The 14,026-nt window shown below is 23.6% G+C and overlaps 1 long non-coding RNA gene across 2 annotated transcripts; it reads left to right on the forward strand.

Moving 5' to 3' along the window:
- The first annotated feature begins 5,759 nt into the window (after positions 1-5,759).
- Positions 5,760-13,132, forward strand: LOC135926610 (uncharacterized). Of its 2 annotated transcripts, none has more exons than XR_010571926.1 (3): positions 5,760-5,828; positions 6,584-6,640; positions 10,878-11,001. It is a non-coding gene; the product is annotated as an uncharacterized LOC135926610 (long non-coding RNA). The 2 variants fall into 2 exon arrangements; XR_010571925.1 differs by lacking the exons at positions 5,760-5,828; positions 10,878-11,001 and adding exons at positions 11,421-11,441; positions 12,891-13,132 and having other exon boundaries at positions 6,474-6,640.
- Positions 13,133-14,026: the final 894 nt, after the last annotated feature.

Below are 14,026 nucleotides of genomic sequence, written 5' to 3' on the forward strand. Positions count from 1 at the left end.
AGGGATTTCCATTACAGCTTCATCAAGGATAGCTCAAAAGTCATCTTTCTCTTCTTCCTTGCAACCCGTTTGAGGAGTATATACTGAAAAGATGTGTAGTATTGATTGACCAATGCAGAGTTTTATCTACATTAGTCTAGCAAAGATCCTATTGACTTCTACTACCGAGGAGGTTAGATCTTGACTGAGGATGATGCCGACACCGTTCCTATTGCTAACAATTCCATTATAGTACAATTTATATCCATCTCTAATCCTTAAAGTCTTCTGACCTTTCCATTTCGTTTCTTGTATGCACACTATATCAACTTTTCTTTTGTTCATTGATGCCAATTCTCTCGTTTTACCTTTAAGTGTCCCAATATTCAATCTTGCTAACCTTGTCTTCTTTGCTTTGACCTTTATTTTACTTTTCGCAGGATGGAGGTCTACACACTGCGCGTCTTTTGGAGGGAACGCCCTAACTTTCATATTCCTATTTTTGTTTGTTTCCTTCATTTTTTTTATTGGACAAGTATCTTTAGCACCCGGCTGTCCAGGCCATGGTGACCGGGGTATCATCTCTAAGCTCCGAAATTTATCTTACCATATGTCTTTACCATCAGTCATCGAAGAAAAACTTGAAAGTTATGCTCCTTACCAGGATTGAACCTGGGTCCTCTGCGTCCTCAGCATCCGTCTGTTACCAAGCATACATCTAACCCATTATGCCACTCCTTAAATAAAAGAAAAATAATAAATATATGGGACCATAATAAAATTAACAGTAATTTCCTAATTAACATTTTATTCCTTTTTTTAAGAAAAGCAACTTTCTACGTAGATATAACTTGTTTGAAAAATTATTTTTATTATATATTATATGTTTCATGAAACCATTATATTCTTCAAAAATCATATTAAAAAAATTGAAATTTTAAAAAATAATAATAAAAATAGTATAAAAAATAAATAATTTTTATTCAAAATCTATCAGTATATAGATAAATTATCATAAGGAAAATATAGAATAAATACATTTTACTGTGTTACTAAGGACTATAGTTGGGTAATGGCAGAGTTGTTAAAGGATCGAATCAAAAGATCGCCAATTCTGGATTCGATCCTAAATTTGTCAATTTTCCCGGATTTATAATCCTGACTTAAATTGAGGATCGTGATTGAGATCATTTTTTTTTAATTTTCGATCCCGATCCTTTTAAAAATTAATTTTTTACTTAAAAAGCAATAAATAAAATTAAAATTTCGAAAATTAAATTAAAATATTAATTTTTAAAAAAATATCTATCTACATCATATTTTATCAACTTCCATTCCACCATATTTTATTAACAATTTCCTAAATTTTATCTAGAACGAGATTTAGAGCCTACAAGTTTTATTTATTAAATTATATTATATATAATATAAATAAATTATAGGTTTTAATAATTTCCTCCATGATTTAGAAAATAAGATATAAGTGAGAATGATAATCTTTTACCATTTCATAATTTATGCAAGTATTTTATTTTATGTGAAATGGATGGAAGTAACTATACAATGATCAGTGTAAACTATATGTAAGAACAAAATATCTTCTTCAAAGATTAGTTGTTTAAACCAAAAAGGCATTTAGAAGTAGTTAATTCTTATAAAGATACATTGACGAATATGTATATTGAATTAATTATAAATTTAAAGAAATTTTAATATAAATTTTGTAAAGATAAAATGTTTAAATTGTAAAGTTAATCTAAAGGTTAAATTTTAGAAAATTAAAGGACAATTATATAAAATAATATCGATGGTATGTAAATTTTAGTAGTATAAATATAGAGATAAAAAATGTAATACCAAGAAGAAAAAGAAAGGAAAACCTTTTTTTATAATTTTTAGTTTGACTTTCATTTTATATTTTTACGTTTTAGTTATTTATGTTATTTTAGATTTTGATTATATTTAATAAATTAAATTGACATCTTCAAATCGTGTTCATATTAAATATTCATCTTCTAATACATTTTTTATAATTTATTTGTGAAGAGTATAACAATATGCATATAATAAGAATTATTTAAATAATCAATAAAATATATATTGATATGTTAATAAGGGTTCAGATACCTGATTTATATGAACGAACACTTATTTAATAATAAATTAATTATTTATTTCATTGTATGATGACAGTAACATATTGGCAGCAATAATTCACCCAAAATTTAAGCTAAATTGGCCTTATATTAATCTGCCATAAAATTTGTTGGTAAAAGAAAAGTTAACTGCCCTTTGGGAAATAAGCAGGATCAGCCACATGTAGATGTTTCAAATAAATGTATGAATAAAATAGATTTTTTGGGAAAAATTCTTCACAAATGCTCGTTCAATTAATTTTTTTTTTATTCAAATGATGATTCAATGAATATTTTTAATACTTATGTTAATTCAAAAAAAATATTATTGAATATAACACCTTTGCCATCCAGCGCGCTTGTGGAGCGCGTATAGTAAAGCTAAACGTGCTTAAGGAAAGACGTGGATGTTTAAATGATAATAACTTAGAAAAATTTTATTATCAAAGGCTAATTTTAATTATTAATAAATATATTCTAATTGTTATACTTAAATTATTATTCAATTGCAATAAATTTATACCATATTTATATTTATATTAGTTAATTTTGGAAATTTCCTCCAAAAATTTAAATAAGAAAAGGATCGTGATCGCGATCTTTTTTTAAAAAAAGGTCGATCCTGGATTTCGATCCATTTTTTTTGAAAAGATCGTGATCGGGATTCAATCTTTTTAAAAGGATCGATGAACAAGCCTGGGTAATGGTTTAATGTCGGATAAGTTGGCTCAATCTACATGCACATGCCTGATAAAATTTGTTAACATTAAGATGTTTTATTTTATATTAGTGTCTTTCAAATTTGAACCACTATATTTTTAAGAAAAACCCCTAGGCTAAAATGACAATCTGGCTAAAATGACAATCTGGCTAAAAATATCTTTAAAGGGAAAAAAATATAGTAATTACTCAAATATAATAAGGACACTATTCAAATATTATGCATTGATATATATGTAATAGTTATTCTTATAAAAAAAAGCCTATATAAAATCCATTAATAAAGTGTCATGATTATTTATAAAATTTTATCAAATGCTATTCTATTTTTTTTTTCGCTAAAGACGAACAAAAACTGTAATTAAGATCACTCTGCAGAATCCTAGACCCGAGTAATTATTTAATATTCCGATTTGGAAGATTCTGTGGCGAAAATTTAAAAATGTTACAGTCAGGTTTCGATTCAGCTGCTTAAATTTTAAAAGGTTCCAATTAGATTAAGGTTTCATAAAAATAATTAAATAATATTTAGATAAAAAAATAATTAACTTTATTGAAAAAATATACTATACATTTATAACAAAATACAATATATGAACAATGAAAATTTACATGTATTTAATTAACAAAAATTATCCTCCGTTTATAATGTTAAAGTAAATGATATTATCGCTAACCATGTTTCTTTTATTACTAGTATATTTACATAAAAGTTTGTAATAGTCATTTAAATCTCTCAATAGCGGGCTTCAATATGTATGAATGACAGTCTAAGTTAGTATTTATAACATTTATTAAATTTAGATGATATTGATAATTTAAATAATAGCTAAATTGAATGGCTCAGTTGTGGAGTATATATATATATAATATATTATCAAGTAATATCCAGTAGCTCTAGACCTAAATGAGGGGGATGGGATCAGGTCTTTATAATAATCAAAAAATTGAACTTAAAAAAAAACAAAATAAAATATATCCAGACATCATTCATGCTCTGTTACCCTTATTTTTCTCCCAAATTATTAATTTTAAACTACAAAAGAATTATTTGTATTATCTAAAATTATATAAATTATTTGAATAATTTAACACATTTAATTTTTATTATGTTGTTTTGACCCACGTTCACTTATAACATATTTTAAAGGCATTCTTAAAAATAAATGTATAAAAATTATAAATGATATACAGAAATAATATTATTTACCTTTATCAAGAATTCTCAATTTATAATGATTAAATTACGGAAAGAAATTATAAAGATTAAATTATGAAAGGAAAAGAAAAAAAACAAAGTTTTTACAAACTTTTTAAAATTTTAAAATGGAAGAAAGGACAAAATTTTAAGATAAAATATAATTCTATTTATTAATTTTTTGTCAATAGTTAGGCGGAAAAAATAAAAAAAAAGGAGATTCAGATTTTACGTTTTTTAGAATGTAAACTTTTATTTTTATTGTTAAGAAAAATAATGATTTAATTCTTTTAAATTGTTGAACAAAAAGAAAAAATCCTAAAATAAAATATAATTATATTTATTTTTTGTTGTCTAAAATTAGGCGTGAAAAGGGGATTTAAGATTTACATAATTTTCGTTATTTTTATTATTGTCTAAAATTGGGCGTGAAAAGGGGATTTAAGATTTAACATAATTTTCGTTATTCTTACTTATCAGGGGGGTATATTATTTTTTTAAACTTTTATAATTTTTTTTTATTGTCTAAAATTAGGCGTGAAAAGGAGATTCAAGATTTAACTATAGTACTTATCAGGGGGGGTATTTTGGGTCTATTTTAAAAAATGGTTGATTAAGATTGTAGCCAAAATAATATATAAGATTAGAGATAGAGGTCAAATCTTTCTTTTTTTTTCTTCCTTCTATACGCAAAATCTCCAGGCTTACATAATATTGGCTACTAATCAACATACCTTATAATGTAATAAATTGGTCCATTAAAGAAATAGGTATAAATATTAGTTAATTTTTTTCGATATTACACATTTAGTAAATAAAATTGAGATTTTTGTAATTTTAAATATGAAGAAATAAATAATAATACCAACATTCAAAATGACTTCTATCTAATCATCCTTATATTTTTATACTAAGTAATTTATAATAAATTGCAACTGTAATAAATACGCGCCGAATTGTCTGTGCAACCATATATGAGTTCTAACTTTACGGTGACTGAATAGGGGGAAATATTCAATTATTATAATATTTATAATAAACATATACATGTCTGTTTTCCATATTGATTAAAAACAGAAATTATAAGTCGAATTTCTATTTCATAATCATCAGTATATACCGAAAACAATTATTTATTATTTGATATTCGAGATTTTATTTGTTAATTCAAAATTATTTGCCAATATTTGTGATTGGATAAGGTATGATATAAAACTCATTATTAACAGTACTTTGTTAACTAAGAGGGTATCACCTGACTCACCCTGTGATTTCCTTAATACAATACATTCGAATCCCTTTCCCTCCAAATATCTTTTTTTAAAAAAAAACTTAAATATTATAAAAATATATTCTATATTCCTTTATATTGAATTTGAAGTTTATTTGAATAAAATTTACTAGGTTTACATAAAATGTTTAATACCTTAATTGAACAAATATTACAAAATATTGGCTACATTGAATAACAAAAGGTCAAATAATACATGAGGTTGTAGTTCATAAAAATAATTAAGATGTAGCTAGGGTTAATTAAATAATACCATTGTTTTGATCATTTCAATTTTATTGTAGACAAGTTCATATGTAATAAATTTATTATAGACGGGTTCATATGAAATAAGTATATAATACAACAATATCTTTTAAGAGAAAATTTTTGGCAATTCAAATATTTTATTAAAACTTATATTGAAATTATTTTATTGAAATTTAAATTAACTTATTTTCGCTAAAGATGTTTAATGGTATCTTCTTAATCGTAGTTATTCTGGCTTTCATAGGACTATCACAAGGTATAATATAAATTTCAATAAAATTATTTATACTCTTCATGCAAGCATTATATTGCTAAGACATATTTAAGATTATTTAAAGTGTACTAATATAAGTTTCCTATTTTTATTTACATTTTAACATATCATAAATTTTAAAATAATTTTTTGAATTGGTATTTGCATCAAAAAATTTAATATTTTTCCAAATTAAAAAAAAGAAAATATTGCAAAATTAAGATTTATAAAGAAATTAGTTTAAAATATTATAACTTTCATAGATTTACTATGAAATCAGATTTTTCAATTTTATAACTCGTTAGAAGATAGATATAATTGCTTTAGTTTAAATGTGTTTCTTATTAATACGATTATAAATATAAAAAATTAAATAATTATGGAGTATTTTGTCCTTACTTTACATTTTCACTAATTTCCTTCATTTTTTTCTTAGAAAATTTAATATTCTTTATCATATTTTCCCTTGCGATATTATCTTGATTTTATTATAATCTTTTTCAATTTATAAATAAAGAGGACCTTGGTAAGAATACATTGCATATTGTTATTTTTATATAAAATAAATTTATATTTTATGAATTTAATCTTAATTTTTTTTGGTTGTATGGTGTGTTAATTTTTTTTCTTCTTATAATAATACTAAAAGTCTTTAGCAAATTTTCTTAATTAAATTTATATACAAAGAAATAAAATTTTAATTATATTTATCATTTTATTCTAATATAATTATAATAATATCTATCATTTTATCACAGTTGATGCTTCGACTTTAACCACAGCCACCACCATAACCGGAGGACCTAATCATTCTGGTATATTATTATATGCATAAATTAAAAGTTAACCCAATTTTATAATTATTAGTCGACATTTGACATTTTAAAGTGAGTAGCCCTTTGTTCGGTCTGCAGATAGTGACAAGTGACAATAAACTTACTTAAACATCCACATGATCTAAGAAGTTGTAGAACAGGCCCCTGTCAGATTACATGGATATCCAAAGATAGCTGATAATTTTTTGTTTTGTTTTAAAATTTAAAAACCTCATGTCAAAGTTGTCGAGAGAGGTGGTGACCACAAACAAAAAAAACGTTATATTAAGAGGTATATTTTTCTTAGATTTTCAGCCTATCTAAGGTAACTTTGGTGTTTGATCTGGTGAATATCACGATAAAGAGAGGGTCTCATGCAATACCCTTTTGAGTTAATACATGTCTTTGTCTTCCGATACATTAAGAACATCAAGTTTAGTTAATCTGAATCGCGAAAGGTATTAAATACACTGTAGTATATAATTACATATTCATAGTTACAATTTGGAATAGTATTAAGTCATGATAGAAGTGATTTGGAGAAATTTTTTAAAAAAAATGTAATATATAAAATATTTTAAAAAATTGGCATTTCAGGATTATTAAAATGACAAAAATAATTATAAATATTTCTTGAAAAATATAAATCACGATATTTTTGAATGAAAATTTTTATTTTTTGATTAAATCTTTTCTTTTCTTTGGATCTTTTTTTGTTAGTGAATCATTTTCTCATTTTATTTAGCCTCCCTTTTTTGATCGAATCTTTTTCTTTTATTATTGACACTTGAAAACCTTACAATTTTTTTTTCTTTTTAAGCTTTGAAAACTAAGGTTCCAAGTTCTAATCTTGATTTGAAAATAATCTTCAAGATTTTCCATGATGATTGATGAGCAAATATCGATAAAGATGATTTACCGAGCTTAGAATTGCCCACCCTAGTCATGAGAGGCTTGAGCAGCCGGGTAGTAGGATATTTGTCCGTTCAGCAAAAATCGATTATACTTAAAAAACCTTGCAATTAAAATAACTAAATTAAAATATTGTTTATTTTTGATAGCATTGTAATAAATTCTTAATTTTTACTTGTTTGAAATCTGCCCAGTAGCCCTTAATTTATATATTAATTCAAATAAATTTTGAAACAATATATTTTTGGAGAAGCCAATCTATAACTTAATATACTAATAAATTAAAAAAATAAATAAACACCTGCGTATCAATGAACTTTAAAGAATTACAAATCTTTTTTTTGAATATTACCAAATATTTATAAACAATTATTTTAACTATACAGTATCTCTCTTATATTACTTTTAAGGGAAGGTGATCAGAAAATGAACCAAATGTAATTAATACATTTAAAAAATTATAATAATAGTACCTATTCGAACCTTCCCAAATATGCTTTTAATTCTAACTCCAATGTCTTTTAACATTTAATAGTATCGATTCTCTTATGATTACCAACGATAATAAGCTTATGAATTAGCTTCTGTATTAAATGCCACAGAACTAAATTACAGTTATATTGAATGTGAGAATCTTGGTATCATCTTAATGGTAATCACTTTACAATAATTATTGACCATAAATAACTCATTCTTTGCCATATAAAAGATTAACAAAAATGCAATTAATATTAATAGTAATAATTACTAGCAAATTATGACTATGAGTTATCATTTAAAGGAACTAAAAAACATAGAAATTGGGATATACTTATCTGATTTATAATTGATGGCAAACCATCTGCATGGGAAGAATTAGATATTAGTTTTATATTACTAAAGGCTCCACAATTCTTAAAGATATAAAATACCAAACGTAAAACAACCTAATATTATCGAAATTATCACGTAATTTAACAAGTGGTTGGCCTATATTAGAAGAAAATCTTAAATTTTTTTTCAACTAAGTGTGGAGCTCATAATGGAAGCTGAATGTATATTATGAATAAATAAAATTTCTTACTTGCAATTTCGGAAACCAACTATTAATGCTATATTATTCCCAAATCACAACTACTCTTTCTTTATGGAATTAAAAACCATATAATATTATATCCCATTTAAAAATTTTTAATTTAAATGTACCTTTTAACCGCCATTTTAAAATTTTCTATCATTTTTCTTTCTTTCTAATTTTCACTTTTTCCCACCAATTTTAAGTAATTTTTGAGTTTTTAACACCTATTTATGAGAATTATATCATATTTAACTTGGTTTTTATTCGTTTTCATCTAATTTTTATACTTCTTCCCACTCAATTATTTTATATTATATATTTATAAAATAAGTTCTCCATTTTTTCGTTTACTTAAAATTTCCCTATAGATTTTGCGTATTTCATGTTATTAAGTCATCTTTTTCCCTTGTCAACTCTTATCTTTCACATCAAAACATTTCTTTTAAATCAAAATTTATATTTTTTGAAAATGTACCATCCTAAGTAGGCGATAATAAATAGCAATGAATAATCAATCATAATAGTATATATTTTGTGATAACGTCTATATCAGTAAAAAATAACTATCTTTGAACATATAATATAAAATATATGCTTATTTTTATATTTATAGAAGCAAAATTAAACATTAAAGGTATAAACGTATTTATTTTGAAATATTTTACAAAAAAAATTATTCCAAGTAGACAACCATTATGAATGTGTTAATAATTCATTCTATTTCCAAGTCATATATCAAGATCGAAATAAATCTTGATAGAAACATATTCTATATGCTTTGTTCCTATTATTAATTAAAACTAAAATATCTTCTTATTATAATTAAGAAAAAACTTAGGCGCTTCTAATGTAGCTCAGCTATGATTTATAATGAAAACACGTTTTATTAAAAATCCTGATAGATTGTTAGATAAATCGCAACTTTTATATAATAATAATTATCATTCTAATATAATAGAAAATGGAAACGGGCTCCCCGTGATAGTTTAAAAGATCGATTTCTTGGAACAGACTAATAAAAGTTTAGTACTGCCTACATCCAAACACAAATTATAGAACCGAAGCCATCTAAAAATTATTTAGTCAAATATTAATATAATATAGTTTTGTGATAATATATAACATTGATTTATTCCCAAAAGATAAATTGAATATAAAAAACAACTAAATTTTTAATAATAAATATATATTTATACACATATTAAATATAATTAATATATTTTCTTGTTAGAAATTTAGATAGATTGAAATGGAAATAATTTATTATATATTATATTAAAAAATTTTTAAAGTAAATCTTTATTAAATTTTAAAAAATAAATAAAATAACATAACATATAAAACTATAATAAAATGTTAGAAATCATTTAAACAATTAAAGTATGATAAATATAAATACTAAATTAAATTTGAAAAAAAAAACATATATAAAGGGAGGAAAAAGCAAAAAAAATTATTCATTGAGATCCGAGAATACTAAGTTAATGGCCTAGTAACACGACAATTTGAGTTTATTGTAACATTTTAAAAGAGGATCCATGATTCCCAGTAGTGTTGTTAAAAAGTCGAGTTCATCCGACTCAGAGTCTCAAGTCGTTAGTCAAATATGTCGACTACAAACTCAAGCCGTGAACTCGAGTTATGAACTCAAGTCGAGGACGAATATTTTATGAACTTGAGTCGTCAAATTGAGTCGACTAGAGGACGAATATTTCAGATTTATTATTATTAATTAAGATATTTTTTGTATATTGGTAGAAATAATTATTGGAATAAAGTGATAATCTATAAAGTCTTCTTGTACTTTCTAATTTTTGACATTTCGGCAATAATTTTAAGCAATTAAAAAAATATTAATAATGTCTTCGATTTTCGTTAAAAATTATAAAATATAAAGGAAATAGAACTAAGCAATTTAATAACTGATACTAAAAAGCTTCTCAAGCAACAAAAAATTTATCTAATTCACCCTCTTATAAAAGAATTTGTCTAAAATTTTGATAAAATTTGCCTGATTTATTATATAATATTATGAGTTATAATCTAAAGGAACTAAAAAACTAGCAATTCAGATATGCTATCCTGATTTATAATTGACGGCTAACAATCTGCATGGGAAAAATAAGATATTAATTTTATAGTGTTAAGGCTCCACTATTCTCCTAGATATAAGAACCCAATCGTAAAACAACCTAATATTATGAAATTATCATGTTACTTAACAATTGTTTAGCATATATTAGATAAAAATTTCGAACTTTTTTTCAGCTACGAATGGAATGGATGAATATATATTATGACTAAATAAAATTATACACTTGCAATTTCAGGAAAGAATACTATATTATCTCCAAATAATAATTACTTTTTCTTCTTGGAATTAAAAACTATATAATAATATATACCCATTTATAACTTTTTAATCTAATTTTCCCTTTTTTTGCCCCCATTTTAAAATTATCTATCTATATATTTTCTTTCTATATATTTATTCTGATTTTCCCAAGAAATTTTAAGTATTTTGTGATTTTTTTAATCCTATATTTGAGAATTATATAATTTTTAACTTAGTTTTTATTCTTTTTTATCTAATTTTTACACCTTAGCTTTACTCTTGTATCTTTCACATCACAATATTTTATTTATATTTTTTCAAAATGTACCAACCTAAGTAGGCGACAATAAATATCAATAAAAACAATTAATCAATCAAAAATAGGATGGATTTTGGGTTAACTATAATTTATCCAAAAAGGATATAACTATCTTTCAACACGTAATATATTATATATGCATGTTTTCTATTTCTAGATGCAAAATTACACCCTAAAGGTATGAAATATAATTATTTTGTAATAAAAAAAAATTATTCCAAGTACAGAACTATTAAAAATATTCTAAATAATTTATATTTTCATTCTATGATTCTAAGTCATACATCTAGATCTAGACTTATTCTATATGCTTTGTTCCATTTTTAATTAGAATTAATATCTAATATAATTAAGGAATTTAGAGGCTTTTAATGTAAAGTAGCTCAGCTGCGATTTATAATGATAAAAGCCATATTTAAATAAAATAAAACCTTAGGTGGGGGCCGTAACTAAAAATATTATTTTATTATGTCCTGTCTTCTTGGAACAAACCGTTTAAAAGATCGATTTTTTGGAACGGTCTTAACTCATGCTTTAGTGCTGCATATGTCCTAACACAAAATATAGAACCGTAGGTCTCTAAAAAAATATTTCTTCAAATATTAAACTAATATAGTTTTGTGAAATTATATAACATTGTATTTTACCAAAAAGATAAATTGAACATTATAAATATCGTTAATTCCTTTTATTTAAACAAAACGTATTTATTAATAAGAATTGTACACATAAAAAAAACTAAAAGTAAAAATTATATTTTTTCTAAAGTTTATATAATAAAATTTGTCAGATTTGAATTGTTCTGTATTACAAAAAATATAAGTTAAAAGCTAAATATTCAAATATACATTCTACAAATCTAAGTTAAACAAAAAAAATAAGAATAATATTACAAGGTAAATTGAATATCTTTATTTTGATTTATATAACAGAATACAATAATTAACTAAATTATTAATAATAAATATAAATTAATACATTTTCTTACTATAGAATGAAATGGAAATTATTTATTATATATTATATTTAAAAAATTTTTAAAGTAAAAACTTTAAATTATAAAAATAACATAACATAAAACTATATTAAAATGAAAGTAAGAAATCATATAAAAGATGATAAATATAAAGACTATAATAAATTTAAAAAAAACATATGAAGGGAGAAAAAAGCAAAAAGAGCCACTCACTGAGATCCGAGTAAAATAATTTAGTTGCCTAGGAACACTACAATTTGAGTTTATCATAAAATTTTAAAAGAGGATCCATGATTCCCATTTATTTGAGGTATTTACTTTACCTAAAATCTTTTAAAAATGCCTAGGAACCAATTAGTAGAAATAATTATCGGAATAACGTGATAATCTATAAAGTCTTATACTTTATAATTTTTAACATTTAGGCGATTTTTTTTATGTTATTAAAAAATATTAATAATCTCTTCGATTTTCGTCAAAACTTTTAAACTATAAAGTAAATAGAACTAAGCACGCAATTTAATAACTGATACTAAAAAGCTTCAAGCAACAATAAATTTATCTAATTTACCCTTTTAAATTATAAAAGAATTTGTCTAAAATTTTGATAAAATTTGCCTTATTTAATATATAATTTGATTTTCTTTTTAGAGTTAGAGAAAGACATGCTTTCGAATGCATTATAAAACAGCTCAATTTTCAGGGAGAGAACTGGGTCCTGATGGTACACCTCCAAGACCTTTTCGGACAGAGTTTTCCCATTCTATATAATGGAACACTTGTTTTTATACTTTAAAACATAGGAAATAAATTAAAAATGTTCTTGTCCTTTAGAACATTTAATTTTATTTAATTAAGAACCTTTATATTACCAGTTTTCTTGATTTATTTTTTATTTTAGATATAATTATCCAACAGATAAGTAAATTTTTTTTCTTACATAATTATAATCTAACATAATCATGCATAGTTTAACATGATTTTCCACAGATTTTGTAACATTTATTTATTCTAATTTGACAACCCATATTAAATAAAAGGTTTTGATAAAAATAAGAATTATTCTAAATATGATCTTTTCTCTATGTATAAATTTTTAACTATAATCTTTTTTCGAAATAATTTCATTTTTTTAATCCTACTTTTCGAGGAGGAGTTTTTATACATTAATTTATTTTAATATGTTGTCTGTTGGCAATTTGTTTTAAAATAAATCAATACATTTATTTAATAAAAAAGTAATATATTTAATTGCATACTATTTGACATGTCTGATCAAAATAACCATGTTTTAATAACGGAATTTGAATAATTGATATTATAAAAATATTAATAATCTTATAATCGTTTTTTGTTCCTAACTTTATATCCTCATGTAATCTGCCAATTTAATCGAAATGTTTTTTTTGCTTATTTTAAGCTTTTTTAGAGTTGTAAAATACAGTTTTAAAAAATTTTTCACTTTATTAGATTCCTAACTAAATTATGATTTTTATTCTTTTTTGTATCCTAAAAGTAATGCAATATTTTATTTTGTGTTAAATTTTTTCCATTTGTAATCGATATTCATACTAATTTCCCCCAATACTCGCGCTTCATAGACATCTGCTATAACAATAGCACTTTCCTCATCTTTAATGGTAGCGTTATATACTCTGAAGAGGGAGTACAACAGGGCGACCTCCTCGGCCCTATTCTTTTCTGCTTAGATATCCATAATATGATGAAAGATCTTAAATTTGATTTTGATCTCGACCTAAACCTATGGTACCTTGATGATGGCACCC

The sequence above is a fragment of the Gordionus sp. m RMFG-2023 genome, chromosome 3, assembly GCF_954871325.1.
Source record: "Gordionus sp. m RMFG-2023 chromosome 3, tfGorSpeb1-WG-v2, whole genome shotgun sequence".
NCBI classification, from domain to species: domain Eukaryota; kingdom Metazoa; phylum Nematomorpha; class Gordioida; order Chordodea; family Parachordodidae; genus Gordionus; species Gordionus sp. m RMFG-2023.